Source organism: Ambystoma mexicanum, chromosome 7q, assembly GCF_040938575.1.
Source record: "Ambystoma mexicanum isolate Mex_15411 chromosome 7q, UKY_AmexF1_1, whole genome shotgun sequence".
NCBI classification, from domain to species: domain Eukaryota; kingdom Metazoa; phylum Chordata; class Amphibia; order Caudata; family Ambystomatidae; genus Ambystoma; species Ambystoma mexicanum.
Window position 1 is genome coordinate 286,305,901 of NC_090941.1, and position 24,193 is coordinate 286,330,093.

Below are 24,193 nucleotides of genomic sequence, written 5' to 3' on the forward strand. Positions count from 1 at the left end.
TAATGTCTCTTCCCTGTATATTTACAGGTGTCTTTCCAAAATAAAGTAGGGGCAAGGACAGATCATGCTCCCCTATAGAAAGTGCAATATCATCTGTAAAAGGAACCACTTCCGTCACCCCAGAGAATCCTTGAGCATTCATGGCATTGTCTGATATTATATTTCCCTTCTCGGATGCAGGATTTTGTCGCCTATGTGTCTACAAGAAAGAAAAAGTCTTGTCACCTATCGTCACCCTTGTACGTGGTTCCTCCACAGGGGTGGGTGTAATCGATAGGATGGAACGCATCAAGTCCATCTGTAGGCTGTCCTATTGAGGATATAAGGGCATCCCGCTTCCTAGGAAGGGGTTGCCCCTACTACAGTGACCCCCCCAGTTTTCTAATGGGAGTCGTTGTCATGAAGTCCGTGCGTGCCATTGTCCCGTCGTTTGATTGTGTGCTGTTCTGCATCTGCGGTATTTGATGTGCTGTGTATGGATGATATGTGTTACCCTGCATCTGTGGCATCTGTGGTGCCTGTGACTACTGCAGCCCAGGTCCTTGCATTTGTGTTGTCTCGTCCTGTGTGTAATACTCATCCTGTTCCCCTTGGTATGCTGGCTGGTTTTGCATTCCCCCATTCTATTACACCCCTCCCCTGCTTCTGCACACTCTTGAGATGTGTCCTATCTGTCCACACACCCAGCATTAGGGTGGCTCTCTCCACTGCCCTTGGAATCCCCAGATAATCCCCCTGGGCCCTGCTGTATCTGTTGTCCATATCCTCGAAACCCCCCTGGGAATCTCCCTTGATTCTGCTGCATATGTTGCCCATACCCGCATCCCCTAGGTGGCCCCCTCTTCCTTGAAACCCATGCTGTGCATTCCACCGCCCCGTGAATCTTCCCCCCACGGGTGGCAGTGCGTACTGCATCTGTGTGGCCCCCTGTCCTCCCATGCTTGTCAATACTGCCCATTCCAAGGCATATTTAGATAGCTTTCTCTGCACTAACTTCACCTCATCTTGCTTTCTTTCTCTTGCAGTAGCCTACAATAGTGTACTATTGTGAGCTGTATTTCTGACATTGCCTCCATCCCCACTAATTTCTTGAGTTGCTTTTGTATCTGCTCTGGCAACCCTTGGCATAATATGTGGTAGACTAATGTTACTGTTTTGTCCCATGGTTCTCGTGTTTCAAGGTGCCAAAGCGCTTGGATCGCCTGAATGTAGTGTATGGGGTCTTTGTCTACCCCCAATTTGCATGCCATAATCGCACTAATGTCTGACGTGTCTGTGTACTGTGTCCTCAGAGCTTGCCATACCACAGAGCGGCAGTTTGCAAATAGCGAGCCATCATGCACCGTGTCCTGGGTGGTTACTCCTGGGTAGCACGCCCTTCTCCATACATCATGAGCAGCTTCCCTGAGGATTGCCACTAATAGCCCCTTTACGTCCCCTACGGCTAATTTCTGTCCCGCTGTCATCCTTTCCATCTCATATATCCATTTCCCTGCACCCGTGGTTAATGAGGGTAGCCTACACCTCAAGTCTTCCTTGTCTATGTGTTTCCATGGTATATATTGAGGTCACCCCCGTCCCTTTTCCAGTAGGGGCAACTGTGTGAACCTGATCTCCCCATTTGCCCCTCGTGTTAGTCTGTCAGGTCTGTCAGTGTCTTTTTTTTTTTATAAGACATTTTTTATTTATCAATTAGAAATAACATAGACAAGACAACCAAAACCAAGGGAGAGGAACAAAAGAAAGAAGAGACATCAAATGAGGCCGACACAGCCCGTTAAGCAATAGTAGTAGTAAGTCTTAGATCACCATTCTTATGGGACAGAACTACAATTCACAGTGTAAATGTTCAAACTAGCGTCCTCCAAGTCAATATCTTCCAATGTCTTTCAGGGCCCTCCCTCCTCCCATGCCGCCCATATTTTAGAGGCCTTGTTAGGACAGCCCCTTGCGTTATAGATCCGTCTTTCGAGCATAGCACATGTGTCCATGTCCAGCGCCCACTGCTCCATTGTCGGAGACTCCGGGACTCCCCATTTCTGTGCAATGGTTCGCTTCATTAGGGCGGCCGCCGTGTGCAGTAACAGTTCTTCCCATTTATTCAGTTCGTACTCCCCTGGTACTCCCAGGAGTAGGACCTTCGGGTCAAGTTCAATTGTTTGGGACAGTATCCGGGCCAGTTCCCGACAGCAGGCCTCCCAGAAAGTTTGGATGCGGGGGCAGGACCACAGAATATGGAAGAAGGTCCCCTCCTCGTCCCCACACCTGAGATAGTTCGGGTTTGTTGCTTTCTTCCACCCAAACAGTGCAGTTCTAGGGTAGTACACTCTGTGCAGTATTTTGAGTTGCACCAGTCTGAGTCTCGATGAGATGGCAGTTTCCCGTGGGTGCATTAATACCCGTATCCAGTCCTCAGGGTCGATATCCCCTACATCTGTTTCCCACTTGGCTTTTAGACTGGTCAGTTCAGGGGTCGCGAAGGATGTGATGGCATTATAAAGGATGGATGTGCATTTGGAGGGGATAAATTCAGGAAAAATGTTGAGTTCTATAGGTGAGTACTCCGGGGTGTTGTCTTCTCTCGCTATGTGGACTCTTAGGGCGTGGGACATATGCATGTGATGGTATCTTTCAGTATCCGGGAGCTGAAATCTGTGTTGTAGGTCCGCAAACGGGGCGAGATTCCCGTCTTTCAGGACATCCCCCACTTTCTGAATCCCAGCTCTTACGCAGGATGGCCAAGGTTCAAACCTCGCAATTTCTCTCAGGTTGGCGTTTCGCCATAGGGGCTGCGCCGCTGATATCTTGTTCCCCCATCCCACAAACTTATGTACGTTCTTCCAAATGGTGATAATCTGTGGTCTTGTTGTTGGTGGGGATGGTCCAGAGGGGGCTTGGTACAATAACTGTATTGGATCGGTGTCATGCATGGCAGCCACATCGGCTTTGATATGGGGTAGTTCCCGGTCCCCGTGTAGTAGGTCATTGATCATTGCAAGTTGTGAGGCCCAATAGTAGGTCTGAAGGCGGGGCACACCGATCCCACCCTCCCATACCGACCTCTGAAGTGTGGCCAGTGCTATGCGCGCCTGTCCTCCGCCCCACAAGAGCTGCCTAAGGAGGGTTTCCACCCGGCCAAATTCAGCCCCCGAGATCTGCAAAGGGGCGTTTTGAAGGACGTAGAGGAATCGCGGGATGGCCAACATTTTGAAGAGAGCGGCTCTGCCCATGAGGGTCAGGGGGAGAAGCTTCCAGTGTTGTACGTCGTTAGAGAATCGGTCCAGGATTGGTTTGAGATTGTGCTTGCTATAACTAGTTAGATCCGTTGTTATCCGGATCCTGAGATATCGGAAGCCAAGTTGTTCTATTTGGTATGGGCATTCCCTTGGGTCGGGCTGTCCCCCTCCCTTCACCAGGAAGAAAACAGATTTCTTCCAGTTGATCCTTAGACCACTAAATTCCCCGTACTGGACAAGAATCTGGGTCACTATGGGGCAGGTTTGGGTAGGGTCCCCCAAATATATCAGGAGGTCGTCAGCGTATAGGGATATCCGATCTTCGTGACCCTCTGGCCATTTGAATCCCACCCAGGATGTGCTCTGGCGAAGCCATATTGCCAATGGTTCTATCGCCAGAGCGAAGAGAAGGGGGGAGAGGGGGCATCCGTGCCGTGTGCCCCTGCCCAGTCGGAAGGGGCGAGATGTCCACCCGTTCACCTTGACTTCCGCCCAGATGTTTGTGTATTGCAGCTTCAACCATCCCAGGAACCCCTCCCCAAAGCCCATCCGTGCCATGATCTCCCAGAGGCCATCCCATCGGACCGAGTCGAAAGCCTTCTCGAAGTCGATTGCTAGAAGAGCAAGCGGATTGTCAACGATAGGAGCCCTCTCTAACGCTAAGTGAAGTCGGCGCAAGTTCATCCTGGTCGATTTGTGTGGCATAAAGCCACATTGGTCCGGGTGTATTAGTGTATCAGCCACTGGTTGTAACCTGTTGGCCAGGACCTTGGCGAGGACTTTAGCCTCGCCATTGATTAGCGAGATTGGCCTGTAGGAGGCACACTGCTCCTGGGGCTTGTCAGGTTTAGGGATGACTACGATGGTAGCCTTGCACAGGTCCTGCGGGAGAGCGCCTTGTTCCCGGGCCGTCAGTAACATTTTATGGAGGGAAGATGCTATGTTGACCCCCCCACCTCCTGCCATGTTTCGACTGGGAACCCGTTTGGGCCTGGCGTTTTCCCGGTCTGTAATTGGGCTAGTGCTTCAGCCACCTCAGTCTCTGAGAGGGCAGAGTCCAAGCGCGCTTTTTGTTGCACTGAGAGAGTTGGGAATGTTATGTCGTTTAGGAGGGTTGGGTCCAGCCGCAAGGTCGGGGCCAGGAAAAGTGCTTCATAAAATTGGGCGAAGGCTTCAGCTATCTCTGCGTCCGACTGGAACCTCTCACCCCGTGGGGTGACAATCTCGTGAACACATCGTTGACCCTCGTCCCTCCTCTCCAACCAAGCTAGCAATCGACCAGCCTTGTCCCCATGCTCATAAATTCTGGCTCTGGAGTCCCAATGGGCCTATTTGGCATTGGGCCTCATTAGGACCCTGGCGGAGAGGGTATTACGCCAGCGTAGTGCATGGCGTACCTCTCCGCCATACTACGAGTTCCCGTAGCGCCATGGAGGTTTTCTCCGCCTGGTTTTACCAGCCGGAGAAAACCATGGCGCTACGGGACCTCGTTGTTAATTACGCCACCGTATTTTACGGTGGCGTAATTAACTCCTTCCCCACTCCCATTATACCCTATGGGGCGAAAATGGGAATGGGGAAGGGCAGAATGGGGATTGGGGATTTACCGCTCCGCCGAGGTCGGAATGGGGCGGTAAATCCGCCAACCCCCATGGCGCTATCGGCGGCTTTCCGCCATGCTTCGCGGTGCATTTAGCACCGCGAAGTCCGCCTGGGTCGTAATGAGGCCCATTGTCTAATAAGAGGTTACGGAGCCGCTCAGTGGCACGTTTAAGGGAGAGTTGGGTCTGCGGGGATGGGTCAAGGATGTGTTCGTTCTCACATTGGGCCAGTTCATCTTCCGCCTTCGTTATATCCTGGAGTCTCTCCCGCCTTCTATTTGCCACCCAGGAGATTAAGGCACCCCGCGAAACGGACTTATAGGCCTCCCAGATCACCACCGGGTCTTGTTCTCCGTTATGGTTAATTTCGAAGTACTCGGTGGAGACTTCAGTGAGGTGGTCAACAAGCTCAGGGAAACCCAGGTAGCAAGTGTTTAGTCGCCATGTCCTAGGGGGGGAAGCGCCTTGTGCGCGAATCTCCACGAGTAGAGGCGAATGGTCTGAGATGCCCCGGGGAAGGAAATCGGCCGCAAGTGCCGTGTAGAGGTCCGTGTGTGGGACAAAAAGATAGTCGATCCTGGAAAGGGAGCCGTGGGCACCAGAGTGGAAGGAGTACCCCCTAACGTCCGGGTGCAACTCTCGCCATACATCACCCAAGCCCAAGGCAGACGCAAAGTTAGATAGTCTCGTGGGGGTGTCCGGGTTGCGTTGTCTGAGATGTGTACGGTCAGTGGAATTGCACATGACATCATTAAAGTCTCCCCCCAGAAACAGCTTGTCAGGTTGGTGTTTACCTATGAGGGCAGTTAACTCGTCCAGCAGCTCCTGCCCCAGTCTGGGCGGGGAGTACACCGAGGCAAAGGCGACCTTCTCATTCCACAACGTACCAAGGATCAGTATGTAACGACCTCTTGGGTCTTGTTCCGAGCATTGGAGGGTGAAAGGAACACGTTTGTGTATGAGTATGAGAGTACCCCTAGATCCCATCGTGTATCCCGCATGGAAAGCAGACCTGTAGTTAGTGCGTTGGAAGTAAGAACAGTTTGAGCCCGCTAGGTGTGTTTCGGATAGCAGGGCCACATCGGGGGAGTGTCTACTGAGTATTTGTTTAATCAAGCGCCTCTTGATCGCAGAGCCCATCCCGTTTACGTTCCGGGTGAGCACCTTGAGAGACTTGGGGCGTTCAGTTGGGATCCACTGGGGTTGTGTGGGTGCCATCCAGAGATTGGAGTAAATAGTTGGACAGGTGTTTTACGAGGAAGGTGTCTCTGCCAATGGTGATGTATTGCGGTGTGCGTCTGAAGTGCCGAGTATTGTGTTGCCTGGACCGTCTGTGGCCTCGTCCTACCCTGAACCTCAACATATTCCGGAGCCCGCGGGGACGCGTTGCTCCTAGGGTAACAAAGAACTTATTAGAACATTCCCTTCCCTCCCCCTCCCCATACTCCACCCCAACACGAAGTACCTGTAGCCCCAACATCATAACCCTCAACACGTGTAAGGTGTCAGCCTTTCAAACCCTTATTCACAATAAAGCTAAAGAGATTAAAAATTGGAAATTGGAGGGCGGAGGGGGGGGCCCTGTTGCCTTTACCAGGTGCGATGGAGATATGCCCCCGCAAGCCACATTATTAATGACATAGACGACTTACAATAGCTTGGTGGCGCACCCGAGCCTTCTATAACAACAGTTTGGAGTGCCCCCGCTCGTGGGGCCAGACCCATCCACAAGAAACAGTCATGTTCAATCTCCAGCCTCCGCTGGCCGATTCGGCGAGGGTGGCCTGTCCGGTTCCCGAGGATGGTCCGGCGGTGGCCTAGGATTTCTGCCCCTGTTGGCTCGAGGCGCCGTCCAGTCCCCCTCAATGTGTTGCTCTGCCCATCGCCAGGCCTCCTTCGGGTCGTTAAAGTGGACCGTTGTGCCCTTGTGATATATTTTCAGCTGGGCCGGGAAGAGCAGGCCATACTTGACTCCCATCGCTTGGAGCTGCCTTTTAAGTCTTTCAAAGGATTGCCTTGCCTTCTGGACCTCCCGCGTATAGTCCGGGAAGAAGGCGATCTTGGAGCCGTTAAAGGTGGTCGTACCCTTGGTTCGTGCAAGGTGCAGCAGCGTGTCTCGGTCCCGATAGTTTAGTAGCCTTGCTATCACCATGCGCGGCGGAGCCCCAGGCACTGGTCTGCCAGTGGGCATTCAGTGTGCCCTCTCTATCGAGAAGAATTTGGAAAAGGATCGCTGATTGAAGAGATCCATCAGCCACTGTTCCAGAAAAAGTTCCATACAGGGACCTTCGGCCTTCTCGCCTGGATCTGCCCTCCCCCTCCTCGACTCTGGCTTCCAGAGTTTTAAGTTTGGCGGAGACTCCTTGAAGTTCTTGCTGTATAGCTTGCATCCCATCCTCCGTGTTGGAAATACGCTGTTCCGCCTCGCCCGTTCGTGCCGACAGTTTCTGCAGATCGTGTCGGAGGAGGGACATATCCAGGCTGATTCCGTCCATCTTCTGTTCCATCGACGAGCGGGATTCCGTTATGGCTGCCATGATGTCTCTTAGGGAGAGCCCAGGTGCAAAGTCTACTTCTACCGACGGCAACGGTTGAGTATCAGGAGATTGCGATGGAGGCATCGTGTACTGATCGATTCTGTTTTGCATGGTCGGCCTTCTAGTTTTGTCTTTCCCCATTGCCGCCGTCGGGCCCCACGGGTGCCCCGGTATCTTGGGTACTATCCTATTACGCAACAGCCCAGCCTCACCGAAGAGTCACACAGGACAGTAAGTGTTGCCGGCGCCCTGTGGGTTTAGGCACCACCCCAGCAGGCAGGGAAAAGGAGGGCACAGAGCCGGATGGTGAGCCCGTGATGGTGGGCGTGTAGGCCCAGCCGCATGACGCTGGGAGTTTTGCTGTGATGTGCCGGGGGTGTTCGCCAGTTCCAACACCGGTTGTACTTTCAGTGGTCCGACAGCCCCTAAAGTGGTCACTCGGGGGGGGCACTCACCAGCGGGGCCGCCTCTGCCGCGCACGGGTCTCCGTGGCGGCGCTCTGTTGTTCTGTCGTTCGCGCCCGTCCCTCCAGGTCTGGGTGGAGCAGGGCCGGCGGTTCCCTCTCTCAGATTCCTCCAGGAGCCTCGCTCCGCCTCCGTTGCGGTCACCGCTGGATGTGTGGGTGCACCGCTCCCCACTCAGTGCGCGCGCGATGGTCCGGCGGCCATCTTGGTTCGTCCTTGAGCCGAAATGGCGTATCTTTCCCTCGCTCCTGGTCCCGAAGCCCCTGCGCGTTTCGGGCTGGGATTCGCCCCAGATGTGCCCCTGGGTGTCAGGCACCGGGGGTCTTGCTTTGGGGGTCACCAGATATTTCCAGGTGGTCGTCTGTAGCAGGATGTTAGACCGCAGCAGCGGGAGCTCCGAAGGCACACGTCTACTGCATCGCGCAGTCCTTGTCAGTGTCTTTAATGTCAGTGCATGCCTTATTTTGCCCTGGGAGATCTCTGAGCCTCTGTACATATGGAACCAGGTCATACAGACTGTGCAATGCATTTCTGGACTGTTGTGATCAATCGTCCTTGTCTCCCCTTATCTGTGCTTTTCTCTGCTGACTTTTGCTTGGGTCTCCCTTTTCCCTCATCCTCACTTCCCTCTGCCTCTCTGTCTGAGTCGGTGTCCATATCACTGCAAAACATTTCTGTGAAACTCAGCCTAGAGGCCGTATCTGCGCTGGGCTTCCCTCCAAAGTCAATCAGGTCCTTGCTATCCTTCTCCCCGAAGGACCCCATGTCTATCCTGTCCAATAAAGTGGCAGTCCTGTCCTGTGTGGTAGTGCTGTCTGGCTCTCTTTGCGTACCTCCTCCCATTTTATCATCTCCCGTGCCCATTCTCCACTTTGTCCTGAAATCTCTGATTGCGCGCTCCTCCTCCTCCTTGCGTTTATGCTCTCTTGAGAGTCACTCTATATCCCACTTTCTCAGCTCCCTCTTCACAAAAACGTGCTTTTCATTCTCATCTCCTTCCCTTTGTCTCCCTATCTCTGCAAGCTCCCTCCTCCTCCTTCTCGCTGCTTGCATGCTTTCTCTTCCTCCCTTTCCTTGTCCTTATGCGCTCTCTCGCATCTCTCTTCTTGTTCCTTCTCCATTCTGTCTACTTCTTCCATTATCTCCGGCCCGTCTCTTGCCTCACTGCTCCCTTACACCCTCCATTTCTTTGATCGCTCCTGCTGCTACTCCCGTTGTCATCCCATCTAGCTTCAGGAAGATCTGCCCTCCTACCCATGTGTTCAAGGCTATGCCCTCTAGCTCTTCCTTGGTGCTAGTTTGCGCCTCGCGCTCCCTTTCCCCTGTCTATCTGTCCAACCCCTTTCAGCCCCTCCTCTTTGGTATATGGTGGAGGTTGGAATATTGGATTTGTGGACCACTTCACTGCTTTTAGTTCCTGTATTGGGTATAATCCTTGGTCGCCTTCTGTATCCCCTTCTTTTTCGCTCACAGGAGAAGGTGGGAGAAGGGGAGGGCAAGAACGCTGGCTCTGGTGTCTGGTGTCTCCTGTTGGCTCAGCATCCATTGATGCCTTGCTACTTCCCTCTCATCCTCCTAGAACATTCTCCAAGGTTCAAACATCACCATACGGTTGGCTAATTTCTTCCCCTTACAAGTGTCCTGTAAGTGTGTCACATGTAGTTGATGCACATTTTTTGAGAAACTTCTGCTTTGTGGCCATGGCTCATTCAATTTACCCTCTGTACTTTTCATCCATTCCGTGCTATATTTTCAAATCTTGTCTGTATAGCATGGAAGGGTCTTACACAAGTGCTGTAGGGACGTGTCCCCCGCACTTCCCTTGATACATTGCTTTTATACTTACTTGACCTCTAGTCGAGGCTTTCGACACTCCGCTGTATCACAAGCACAATGAAATAACAGTTCTCAAGCCTCTTTGGCCCCACAACAAACTGCCAGGCATGCTCCGTGCACCTCCCTTCTGCAATTGTATGCATCCTCAGGCACACCCACCAATCTCGTACTTGCGCCTTCCGCGCACCGCCAATGGACAGCCTTCTCTCTCAACACTGCTTCTACAACACCTCGTGCTCTCCACGTCCTATGCACTGAGCTATCGGGTGACATCACCAACTCAATGAACAAGGTAGTGCGAAAGAACACTTACACTGCTCACAATACTAAGGTCCCGCTACACAAACATTTATAAAACCCCAACATAAACCCACAGCTGTCTTCCTGCCTCCTAACAGGGGACACCAATATTGTTTGTGTTCAATCTGTATCTACAGTGTTGCCTTGTAGATTAAACGCCTCTGCAAGACTTAAACAGACAAACACCTTCTGCGATCTAGGCCAGATCCCTTTGCTAAACCTTATACAGGGATACCATCATCCATGACCCGAGCCCATCCCACAGGGAAATCTATATTCACACAACTTCTGTCATCTGTGCCCTTAAGTCAATAGTCTAGGTTATTCACCATAACCTTTTCCCTTAAGACCGAATGTGTCCTAACCACAAAAATTACATCTACATCCCCTCCTTTCCCTGCTATGCTTGACAATACTCAACACTACTAGACAATACGTGATAATACTCCAAAGATACTCAACAATGCTCAATGCCACCCGCACCAACCCTGTTACTTTCCCACCCCCCCTTAGTTGCTGTGTGGCTGAGTTAATACTTACAATCTGTGATCCACTGACGCTGTTCGCCTACCGGGTATCCCAAAACTGCCACACCACCTTTACGGTATGCTGGACTTCTCATGGATTACAGGCAGGATATTTCTAAGCTGGCTCCTGACAGCCCTTGTATGGGGGTGCACTTCCCCATCATCTCGAGTCACGCGAGGTGCCCCGGTGCCCCGCAACCGTCCAGGTGCTGCAGCGGGAGAGGTGGCTTTGAGCTGAATGGGCACAGCCAAGCGATCCTCTGCCACCAATTTGTTGGAGAGGACACTTTATATCAAAGGTCTGGGGGTTACTACAATCTCACACGTCCAGCTCCCAAGGGCCCAACAACCCTTCCCCAAGAATAAATGGGGTATCAGCCAAGGGCAAGTAGGAACTGTTGTTTATTACAAAAACCAACAGGGATCAAACAGGACATTTGCAAATCTCCAGAGTCACAATTCCAACAAACATGTCACCCCTTTTTGATGCAGAATGGCGTCAGCACCTGGGCCCTCCCCCAAAAATCTATCCCAAGTACTCATTGGGTGCCCGGAGTGGTAGACACTATAGATTTCCCATATACATCTTACTCTATTTGTCCTTCCATGTCAGGTGGCAGGCCTGCCCCTTCCCCAAAAAACAATCTATTACATTGTTGCAGGGTCGCAGGATTACCATTGGCCCTTGCCTCCTGCCATCCACCCCTGGATTTCTGTTCCCTGATTGGCTGGAACTGGTCTTCTCAGGCCTGGGACCCAGTTTGTTTCTCAGCACTCTGTGTACCTGACTATGTGTACCCAATGTATCTGGTAGCACCACCACTTTTTCCTATGGGAGCGCTCTTCACATTACAACACTGTTGACTTGTTCATGTTTGACTTCATGTCTGGGTTGCTGAGAACTGTTCGCCTTCCCACCGCAGTGAATGACCATTGTCTAGCTCAGCCGCATCACGTGGTTGTGAAGCATAAAATCAAGCTCTTCTGGTCTGTAATTATGAGGATTTATTCTGCTTTTCTGCAGCTGCCCCTTGTCGTTTGAGGTTTGGAATGTGCTGCTTGTCTCTGACCTTGGCTTCGAGTCCTGGCCTTCCCACTTTGTGTAGCCTGGTTCTGCTCCCCCCCATCTCTTGTCCTGCGGCTTGAGACCTTCTGTGATTTTCAGTAGACTTGTACTATGATTTCTACACACTTATATCGTGCTATACTTCCAACTCTGCCCACATCTCTAATGTCTCTAAAAAGTCAAACTTCCTACTGCACCTCCTCAGAGGTACTCTGCCCTTCCTCTCCTTCCCCCAGAGGCTCACTGTCTCCCGAGCCCTGTTGCTCTCTAGGTTGGACTATTGTACCAGCCTCTTTCTAAATCTACCTTCCTCTACTCTCCGCCCTTTACAACTCATACAGAACAGGACTGCAAGACTTGTCCTTGGCCTCAAGCCCTGGGATCATATCTCTCCAGCCCTGAAATCTCTCCACTGGATCCCTGTGGATGCAAGGATTAAATTCAAAACCCTCTGCATTGTCCACAAGGCATTGTGGGGCCTACATCCAAAATACCTTCAACTATCCCTCCGTAAATACCTCCCCTCTCGAGCTCTTTGCTCTTCTACCTCTAACTCCCTAAGGGTCAACCGTTTTTCACAGAAACAAGCTGGGGGTAGTGCTCGGTCTTTGGCTGGGCCCTCCCTCTGGAACAGTCTCCCTGCAACTTGAGGAAAACCATCTTTGGTTCCGGAAGCACCTCAAGACCTTCCTCTTTGCTTCTGCCTTCGCCCCTGCTCTCCCCTGCTGATCTTTTCTTTCTCGGCACCGTGCACCTGGCCTATCCTCTGTCTTCCTGGCCCAGGTACCTGCTCACCCTGCCACCCACCCGCACTGCCTCTGGGCAATCCCTGCACTGGGGGCTGTATCTGTAACCATACAGCCCCTCCCCCTTTTCCTGCACTTACCCTGTCTGCTGCTTACACCCAGCACTTGCCGCTTGCTGGTTGCACTACCACTGTTTGTTGCCTTTATTATGTATTTATTTTATTGTTTATCTGTTTTTCTTTGCTCAACACTTTCACTTCTCCCCCCTTCCACGCACTTTTCCCTTTTCCTTCTCCCATGCATTTGTACGTTCTCAATGTTGCTGGGTCTAGTAAGATTGTTGTTTTTTGTTCTCCCTTGTTCTCCTCCCTTGCCTTGTCGCACTCAGAAACACTTGTGTACGAGCGTGATGCAAATAAAATATCATATCATATCATGTCATAGGTTAGTCATATTTGGTCCTGCCAGGCTCCTTATATGATCCGGTAGTTCCATAGTCTGTATAGCAGACATAGGTTTAGTTGTCATAAGCATCTGCAAGCTTGCTCTGCATCTCTTCATTGTCTTGGGTTCAGCGTTTCTGCACTTGGCTAATGAGAACAATAATAAAAGCTTTGACAGCTTGTATATGTATCTGTCCTCTATCTACAGAACTGTGTAAGCATGTTCTTCATGTATACGAATGTGTGTTTGTGTAAAGCTGTGCCTAGTTGCGAGTGTATTTCATGACTAACGTGGCTATGTCGTGGTGTCACTAATGATGTCAGCACAGTGGTTTCTCTGCATTTAGTCAACGTCATTCATCATGGCACTTGGATCCATGACCACTGTTGAAGCACCTGTATCCATAAAGACATTGGGCCTCATTACGACTTCGGCAGCAGCCGTGCCGGTAATTACTGGCACGGCTGCCACTGGAGTCATGAATTTACAGACGCCCGGGAATTAACAATTACCGGGGCATAACAGCCCCGGCGGACACTGTAATTACCCATTCCCGGGTGCTGGTAAATATTAGTCATCATTCCCATTTGAATCCCATTGGACTCAATGGAGATGGGGAAGCCGGATGCACCGACACCATTCGTGAATGGTGCCGGTGCATCCATCATGGTCTGCGAGTGGGTGCCGTTCCGCACGGCAGGTCAGACCTGCTGGGCTGTAAGGCACCCGCTCGCAGACCTCGTAGTTTGTAGATCCAGTAACAACGGTACCAGCAAGCTTACCGGTACCATTGTTACCGGACCGGTAATCTTGTAATGAGGCCCATTCACTGGATAAGGTTGGAATGGCTGTCTGACTGAATACCTCTATGCATACGTGTCAGTCAATGGTGCTCCTGGTGTTAAATGAGAAATTATATCGTGCCTCCTATTGCAGTGAATATATGTATATTGGCCTACGCCAAGCTGCTTGTAAGTCACTTGCGAGAAATCCGTGTTGCAAGGTCCTTACCTTAAAATCAATGTAAGCCGCCATTTTAGGTCAATCCGCCATTTTAGGTTTGCTCTGTAAAGTCACCCTGTGAGTTAAAATGATGGACGATGTCATTGCAAAATACAACATGGCCGTCTTGACCTCTGCACGTAGCTAATATGTAACTTGCCTGCAGGCCACTTGTTGAGGTCGTGAACTGAGACCTTGTCCTTCGTTGACCTGTATGTAAAGGATTACTCGCGTCAATGAAATTAATCCACGAGCATATGTTAAGAACAATGTATTCAAATACTGAACTAAGCACACTTGTTTAACTACATTGTATTAATATTTGAAAAGATTTGTATGGAGAATCCCAGAACACACAGTTGCTGTGTAGGCTTGTTGATATATGTATTAAAAGCAAACCAGTTACATGTGGATATGCGAACTCGGCATGAACCCTAGATCAGTAATGTATTAGAGGAATATTAACCCGAAGTAGGGTTGGACATCGTATTCGCAAATAGTATAAAAGAACAACAAATTCTAATGTACAGCGTCTCTCACTGAACACACTGAACCACGCTGGAGCTCGTTGTGTTGTACTGAGGGCCGATAGCTATCTGTTTCTTTTCTTGGAAAACTGTTCAGTATAAAATAAAGTACTTTGTATGTTCCTTTGTAACCCGTGTTCGGTGTATTTCCTTTTGGGGTACTCAGCCTCGATATTTTGATTTTGTTTTCACAGTTGGCGCCCGAATTGGGACCCTCAAGATTGATGCCGGATTATCGAAGGTTGACCCTCGCTATCGGACCAGGATCGGACGGTGTGACAAAAAAGGGCGCCACTGAACGAGACGCGACACCTCAGCAGTGCTGCACGACCCGATCCCTGGACGATTAGCTTGTGGTCCGAGAACGGCATCTTGACGAGGGTCCACTTATCGAGGTGGGCAGATTTTCCAAAATCACCACACACGAGGTAAGATTAGTTAGGTAAGATTCTTTGGAATCTGATCGGACCTCCTTAGGCTTGATCAGATGAGTCGTGACCTGACTCTTAATATAATCCTGATAATTTGATTTGGGCATATTGTATCTGCAAACACAATTATTGACCAGGTAACACCAATAATTTGATATGCCTGGGAAATTGTCTACCTGCTTCAGGGCGTTGTTCTGCAGCGATAGACAATCTTTGGAATTTAGCCGTCCCGCACCACAGGAGGGGTCGCTGGCGTTTACTATGTACTGTAAGCATGGCGTGGAAGTATAGTATTTAATGATATTTGGCACAGACAAACCAGACATGCCTCCGAACTTCAGTGGCCAATCAATGATAGTTTCGAAATCCCTCATATTGAGTATTCGAAATCCATCATATTGAGTATTTAGAGTAAGTTCTATTAAAGAAAAAGGCTAGACATGCAGCATTTGATGTTTTGCAGAATTGGAAAAAAGGAACATTGCAGCAACTTAAAAGTAGAGAAAAACATGCGCGCCGTCATAAAACAAATGCCGAAAAAGCATTATGACCAAGATAAAAATTCTGAATCGACTAAGAATATGGATAGGGCTTTCTCACTTGGAATACAGAAAATGTATCCTTCTAAAGACCTTCGTGTTTCTGACGAATTCATAGACAAATTATTAAATGAACAAAGGCCTGGTGCCTCTGCGCCACCTCCGTATGTTCCTCTTTCTGCTGTTTTGCCTCTTCCTGCTGCTATTCCTGCTCTACCTGCTGTTGTTCCTGTTGTTCCTGCTCCTCCTAATGCTCCTCTTCCTCCAGTTACTGTTCCTCCACCTATTCCTCCACCTCTTCCTATTGCACCAGTAACAGTACCTCCATTGAATTTGCCTGCTCCCTCTCGTCCAAGTGGTCCTGTACCGCTTGTAGTCGATCAAGGTGCAGGGTCCAAGGTTGTCACTCGCAATATTGTACCACCAGAGAAGAAACGTGAGTTAATTGCATGGGCTAAGCATTGTATGGAGAGGGATGATCAATCTACTGTTTTTGCCACACTTTATAATATGGATAATTTTTCTGAGAAAAATGTTTTTATTGAAGGTTTAGGAATTCATTTATGTGTGATGTGGGGCAAATTAAATAAAACAGATCTCCCGCAAGGGTTAAGGGATCTAAATACTTTAGCGTTTTCAAGAGACACTGTGGAGAAAGTAAACAAGCATGTCGGAAGGTTATTTGAGTATAGAAAGGAGTTGGAAAGGTTACAGAATGAGGATGGCGAGGGGGAAAGTATGTATGTACAGAAACGGTTCCTTCCTTGTTGTAAATCGATATCTGGGGAAGCACGAATTTGTACGAAGGACGTGCTTAGATGGATTTCTGATATGTCGATAACTCCAGTTGAAATATATGACACATATAGTCAGTATAGGCCAGAAATGCAGAGGAAAGTGATACAAGTAATGATAGAGTACCTACAGGATGATTGTGTAAAAAGAAAGATTAGTTGTCCCACAGAGTTATTGAGTATTTATAAGCGAGCTTTTTAACTTGACACTCCTTCGACTGCTTTAGCGCTCGACTTAGCTCTGTTGCTTAGTAAGCGTTCGGAGTCACCTACTTCTCAGTTGCCTATGAGAGAGGTTCCTCCAACATTTGTCCCGAAGGTTGAGGTTGCGGCTGATGCTGCACATGGTATAGTTGCTGTGAACATTCCTACACATTATGTATCACAGTTTGTCCACGTCCCGTTCTCAAGACAGGAAGTGAATACTATTAGGCAATCTATTCCTGATATTAGGAAAAATCCGACAGGATTCTATAAAGAAATAGAGTCCGTCTTGCAGTCCTCAGTGTTCACCTTAGGCGAAATTGATTTGTTATTTCCTGTACTACTGCCCGTAGATTTGTGGAAACAAGTTAGAACTATAGATGACGTGCCAGGGTTGTGAGATACATGGGCGAATATAACTAGATTCGATGGAGAAAGGCCAGCTGGTGAAAGACCGCCCCAGGTGATACTAACCTTGCCTGATAGAATCATTACAAAATTGAAAACCATAATCCCTGAGAAAAGAATTATTTGGGACAAACTTACGGCCTGTGTCCAAGGGAAGTATGAGGGTGCTACACAGTTCTTTAATCGGTTCGAACAGGTATTCTCGGATTTCAGCGGACAAGACTTAGGCACACAGTCTGGGAAAAGGTTTTTTGTGGACAAATTTGTGCATGGATTGCTGCCTGACATCCAGTCACAAATGATGTCTTCTGAGAGCGCTTGGAAGACTAAAGTACTATTATAGCAAATTGTTAGAGGCCCAAGAGGGGGTAGTTCGCAGATTAGAGGTCAGTATGTCCCGCAAGGGAATGTGCCCTTAGGTCCTGTGAACATTAACCAGTGTGCCTATTGTCGACAAGAGGGTCATTGGCGTGCACAATGCCCCGTCCTTCGACAGAGGTCGAATAACACATTAGGGAATATGGGTAGACGATCCAGAGGTCGCCCGGGGGTAGGGGGCCCTGGTAGAGGTCAGTTTGCACAGGATCCTCAGCAACCTTTTTCACAGGATAATCAGACTCCAAGTGTGGATACTAGGAACATATTTGATCATCCTTCTGCAGCATATTTATCTGAAGAGCTTCCTTTTGATGATATTCTGTTTCGTTAGGATTGCCCGAAGCAGGGTTTGAAACCTACACCTATTCCCATCAATCAGAAAGGTCCCTACATTGAAATGGTGGTGGGAAATAGGAAACATCCGTTTTTGATAAATACTGGAGCACAGAAGTGTTCCATTGATCATTCACGGTTTCCAAACATTCCACTGTCAGGGCAAACCAATGTTTCTGTAGGGTTTTCTGGCACGCCAGTTGTTTGTCCAGTTTCTTCGCCGGTACCCATTTCTTTGGGTCCCTTTATGGACCACTGTCCATTTCTGTTGACTTCGAATTGTGGAGAGAATTTGCTGGGGTTGAAACTGTTAAAAGAATTAAATGCAGTGATTTATTGTTCTTCTGATGGAGTGCGCTTGACGATTTCACCACAGCAATTCTCTGTCTCACAATTCTTGACTAGACCTTTGCCGCCAGAATTCATTAATATACCAGAGAGATTATGGGCTGTTGACGACAACAATGTCAGTGTTTTACAGATTGAGCCTGTTAAGATAGTTTTGAAACATGGAATTGCGCTGCCACGCATTCCCCAGTATAAGATTTCAGTTGAGGCCGAGCAAGCTTTGAAATGCATTGTTTCCGATTTTGTGCATCGCGGGGTGATTGAAGAAATTTCAGGAAGTTTGTGCAATAGTCTGATTTTACCTGTGTACAAGAAAGGAGACAATGCAATTCCATTCCGTTTCATAATTGATTTACGTGCCATTAATAAAGTTGTCGCTCCACAATTTCCAATTGTGCCTGATGTGATGACAATATGGACCATGATTCCAGATACAGCTACTTACTTTAGTGTTGTGGATCTAAAGAATGCTTTCTTTAGTATTCCTATACACAAGGATAGTAGATATTTGTTTGCGTTCACCTTAGGGGGACGCTCGTTCACATTTACTCGTGCACCTCAAGGGTACATGGAGAGTCCTAGCATCTATAGTAGGGCTTTGAAAGAGCAGCTTGATACCCTTGAATTGCCCTCTACTTGTACATTGCTTCAGTATGTCGATGACTTTCTTTTAGCTGCTGATTCTGAGAGCGCCTGTAGGGAGGGCACTGTGTTATTGCTTATCCATCTAGCTAAGCATGGTCACAAAGCTTTGCTTAAAAAGTTTCAATATTTTTGCCAGGAGGTCACCTGTTTAGGCTATCTCCTGTCAAAGGAAGGAAGAAGATTGACACCTGAACGTATAAAACACATTTCTGGCATGTCTGTCCCAAATACACAGAAGGAAGTTAGAGCCTTGGTAGGTATGGCTTCTTACTGTAGGTTGTGGATCCCACATTTTTCACTAGTGATCAAACCGATGTTGGCTTTGACAAAGAAGGGCATTTCTTCGCCATTGCCGTGGAACGCGGAACACCAGCAATCGTTTGCTTTGCTCAAAACTGCATTATGCTCTGCACCAGTTTTGGGCACACCAAACTATGAAAAGGCCTTTGTGTTGTTTGTGCATGAATGTGATGGATGTGCATTGGCTGTATTAACGCAGGAACATGGAGGGAAGAATAGGCCGTGCGGCTACTTTTCTTCCGCCCTTGATTCAGTAGCATGCGCTTTGCCAAGATGTTTGCGAGCTGTCGCTGTCGCTGCTGCGTCTGTAAAACAGAGTGAGGGAATGGTCCAAGGCCATGATATAACCCTGATGGTGCCTCACTCTGTAGATGTTCTACTGAACCGAACCCAAACGCAACACCTCACTTCCGCACGGTTGACAAGATATGATTGATCTTGTTTGCTTCTCACATTCAAATTAGGAGGTGTTGTGTTCTAAATCCGGCTGACCTCCTACCTTTCCCGCAAGATACTACTTGCGGGGATGAAGAGTCACATGACTGTTTGTATACTACCGAACAAGAAACAAAGGGTAGAATTGATTTGAAAGACACTCCTTTTGATAATCTGCAAGGAGAGCTGTTTTGTGATCGCTCTTGCTTCAAACTTCCGGATGGTACATCCACAGCTGCTTATGCAATCACCACATTAAGCACGGTCGTGGAAACCAAGAGAATCACGCATAACTCTGTGCAGGCCGCAGAAATTATAGCATTGACCCGAGCTTGTGAACTTTCTGAAGGGCTGGCAGTAAACATATATACTGATAGTTAGTATGCCTTTGGGGTGGTTCACAACTTTGGGAGACTTTGGTCAGAGAGAGGGTTCTTAACTTCACATGGCACCAAGATCCAGCATGGCTCCCTAATAGTACAACTGCTCTCGGCGCTTGCGCTCCCTACTCAGTTAGCCGTCATGAAATGTGCAGCACATCGAAAGATTACAGATGACATAGGAAAAGGGAATGCTTTCGCTGATCCGATAGCTAGACAAACTGCTACCGATCCCCTTACGGAGATGCATGTTTCAAGGGAGACTGTAAATGCTTATGCAATGGATGAGGGTGTTGGGTCTGTACGGGATATCCAAGCTGATGCCACTTTAGAAGAATCCAAGAGGTGGGCTGAAGGCTTGGGGAAACTTGATGATGACGGGTGTTGGGTGGACATAGTTGAAGGGAAATGGCTACTCCCTGATGCGTATGTAATGATGATGGTCATCATGGCCCATGGTCCTACGCATGTATGTACCCAGAAAGTGACAAAAATGTTAGAGAAAGTTTGGGCAAATGACAACATTTTGAAAATTGCCCAGCGCTAGGTTCAGGGTTGCATGATTTGCCTACAACACAATGTGGGAAAGGGGACAGTAATTCCAAGGGGAAGTTTTGGGCCACCCTCTATCCCCTTTGAAGTTATCCACTTTGATTTTATTGAAATGGAACGGTGCAATAATATGAAGTACGTGCTGGTGGTCATCTGTGCTTTTAGCAAATGGGTTGAGGCTTTCCCCGTTAAAGATGCTACAGCCATGACTACTGCGAAAACCATGTTAATGGAGTACTTCCCACGGTTCGGGCTATCAAGGGTCATCTGGTCGGACAATGGTCCACATTTTGTCGCTGCTGTAATTCTGCAGATATGTGCAGCATACAGATCGACAAACGGTTCCATTCGGCCAGACATGCTCAGAGCGCCGGACTAGTAGAAAGACACAACAGTATCATCAAGAACAAGCTCGCTAAGACGTGTGCTGGCACTAAATTAAAATGGCCGGAAGCCTTACCGATCATGTTATTATCCATGCGTACAACCCCTCAAACTAAGACTGGGCTCTCTCCATTTGAGGTGGTAATGGGAAGACCTGCCAATATCTGGAACCTTCCTAAATGTAGCTCGTTAAGAAATGTTGAAAATGTATTACTTTCAGATTATTGCAGCCAGTTGACTAAAAACCTGTATTTGATTTATCACCAGGTACGAGAGGATTTATCTGTGCGATACAAGGTCCCGGGCCACAGCATACGGCCTGGAAGATGGGTGCTCATCAAGGCATTTGAACGCTCTTCCTGCCTTGCACCTCGCTGGCGGGGCCCGTTCCAAGTCCTGTTGGTCACCCAAACAGCGGTGTGGGTTTCTGGAAGAAAGAACTGGATCCACACGTCGCATGTCAAGAAACTTCCTCACCCAGTGCCACACGATACAGAAGAAGCAGAAACCCTCGCTAACGCTGCAACCAATGATCCCAAAGCAGTAAATAGCACCGAGAGTGTGTCGGAGAATCTTTCTGAGCACGTGAGGCTTGGGGAAAAAGCCATTTTGTCTCCACACTCTCCAAAGGTTTTGCATCCGGAAACTGTTGTTTCAAATTCGGCATCTTCACTTGTCTCTGATACGTTTCTTCCAACGGGAAGTGACGATACACTGTTTCCGGATCAATCAGTACCGGGAAAAGCCAGGTACAATCTCCATCCAAGAAAATAGACTTACGGCACGGTTTTGCTGTGCATTTTGATAGACTTACGGCACGGTTTGGCTGTGCATTCGGAGAAGGAAAGGATCATTGAGGGCTTGTTTTTGCCTAAATTTGAGAAAGGGGATTCTATTGGCTAGAGTTGTGGAAGGGCTAAGAAGTCGCGCGGCCGGGAGGTCACCAGCAACGAACATTGGGGGCTTCCGTTTGAAGACTACAATGCCTGCCACCGCTTCCGCTCGTATGGAACTTGTAAATTATTGTGTGACCAACCGGGACAATGGACAATGCACCTGGGCCCCAAAAACGTATTGCTGTGTTTTTATAATAATATTTGGTTTTATAACAGTCACTGTTTTAGGATTGTGGTACCTCGAGGAAACGCATCCTTTAGAATCCTTGTTGCCTACTGAAAATGTACCTACTGTTCCTACTCCCATCGTACATTTGCATACTCTGTCTTCTAGGGACTCTCAGCATAGACAAAGGTACCACAATAATACTCTGCTACTTATCATGAATGCAACGCATGCCATTTTTAATAAATCCGACTGTTGGGTCTGCTCATCCTTTACCTTTGACAACTGCTTCTTATGCTTCTCTTAGAGCACTGTTTGGCCGTTAGAACGCTAGCATCTCAGGGAACTTTGATGGCACTCATTTGAATAGTTTTGAGAAACGTGTTTTGACTCCCCTGGGATGCTCGCTTTTTTGCAAATAGGAGTAAGCCTAACGTTGCTTCTATTAGGCCTTCTGATAGATTCTCTCGTTCTTTCCAATCTTTGATTTCCTTTAAGATGGCTCCGATAGGCAATAAGGATGCCATGCCTCCTTCTTACACTTTTAACTATAGCCCCGATTCAGTTTCTTTTTGCATACAGAGGAATGGTACTCAGTCAATGGGAGATTTTAAAGGTTGTGCCAACGTTGCAAATTTGACTGGGGAAAACAGACCTTTGTATGTAGACGAACCTGTCTACTTTGTTTGCGGTAATGTAGCATTTCCATGGTTGCCCAGGGATTGGCAGGGAACCTGCTATTTAGGGATCCTGTTACCTGGGGTGTTTATAGCTAGTACAATGGAAGTTTCAAAGGATCGTCCACGGTGGGACGAGAACGGTGACACTCCAGCACAAATCTTGGGAGATATAGCAAAATCAGTTGTGCCATTTTGGGGGCAGAAAGCGAATTCCGAAGATATCAGAAGACTAGCGAGAGTATTGGAGAGAACCATCAACTGGACCACGGACACACTCTATAATATGACATTAGAACAGAAGGCGATAAATCTAGTAGCGCTTCAAAACCGGATGGCATTAGATGTCATTCTGGCTGAACGTGGTGGAGTGTGTAAATTAGTGGGGTCCGCTTGCTATGTTTTTCGTACCAGATTCCTCCCCAACTATCTTCAAGGCAATACAGAATCTGCACGTCCTTAGTTCAGAAGTGCACATTCCCGAGGGAAACTGGGATCTTAGCGCTTGGTTCTGAGACTTCATGCGATCTTGGGGTTGGAAGGTACTTTCGATCTTACTGATTATTTTGGGAATTCTGTTGTTCCTTTGTTGTTGTATTGAGTGTATACCTAGTATATGTTCGATGCTAGGGGGATGTTGCGCACAAGCGAAAGGTATGATAGGACATAAAGTGTATGCCCCAGATAAAACTTCAAAAGAATATGTGTTAAAAGAAATTTTAGCGAATGACCTAATGGCAATAGATATTTCCGACAGTGATTCAGGGTGCATGGATGATGATGCATGGAGTTATTTGCAAGGAGATCAGAAGTAGTGTAGCACTTGGCATAGGCTAGGTTTGTTAAATGAGAAATTATATCGTGCCTCCTATTGCAGTGAATATATGTATATTGGCCTACACCAAGCTGCTTGTAAGTCACTTGTGAGAAATCCGTGTTGCAAGGTCCTGACCTTAAAATCAATGTAAGCTGCCATTTTAGGTCAATCCGCCATTTTAGGTTTGCTCTGTAAAGTCACCCTGTGAGTTAAAATGGTGGACGATGTCATTGCAAAATACAACATGGCCGTCTTGACCTCTGCATGTAGCTAATATGTAACTTGCCTGCAGGCCACTTGTTGAGGTTGTGAACTGAGACCTTAGGCCTCATTACAAGGTAGGCGGTAAGGGAATAGCGGTACCGGTAATGGTTTACCGGTATCGCTAAATTCCGTAGCTAATCACGACCCTGAGTGCCCGCTATTAGCGGCACCGCTAAGAACGGTGCTACTAATAGCGGCCAGTCCGTGGGCGCATGACCCCTCAGGTCGGAAATAGCAGCAAGGCGCTATTAGCATGCTATTACAAGGCATGCAGGCATGTAAATAGCGGCATGGTATTGGCCGAAAAAGCCCATACCGGCATGGAGGAAATATCGGCATCGTGAACCACACGTTAAGAGACCTGAGTAGTGATCCCATCTGCCACAGGTGGCCACCACAGCACAGGTGGAGGCAATGGAGACTGGGGCAGCACAAAAGGACCACACCACACCCCTTCCCACACCCCTTCCCACACCGAGATGGTTGCAATACTTGCAGCATTACATGGGCTGGAGGACATGATTGCATTGCAGCACCAACAACAACAGGCAGCACAGAGGAGTCGCAAGAGGAGAAGGATGGCGAGACAGGCCCAGCAAGCCCCACCAGTGCACCCAGTCATACCACAGAGGCAGCCTGCAATCCCCAGGATTTGAGCCAGTCCATTCAATGCAACCCCTGAGCAGAGACACACCCTGTACCGCCTGGACCGGGATACCATCACCAACATTGTGGACATGATTCACAACGACATAGTGAGCCACATAGACATCCATACTGCCATCCCCCCTCCACTGAAGGTGGTAACTGTGCTCCACTACCTGGCCACAGGCACCTACCAGCACACGCTAGGGCAGATGCATGGCACCTGTGCTGTCACAACCAGTATTCACACGCACGTGGACCCTGGTGCCCGATGCCCCCCTGATGCACATAAGTGAACACATATCCCTGCC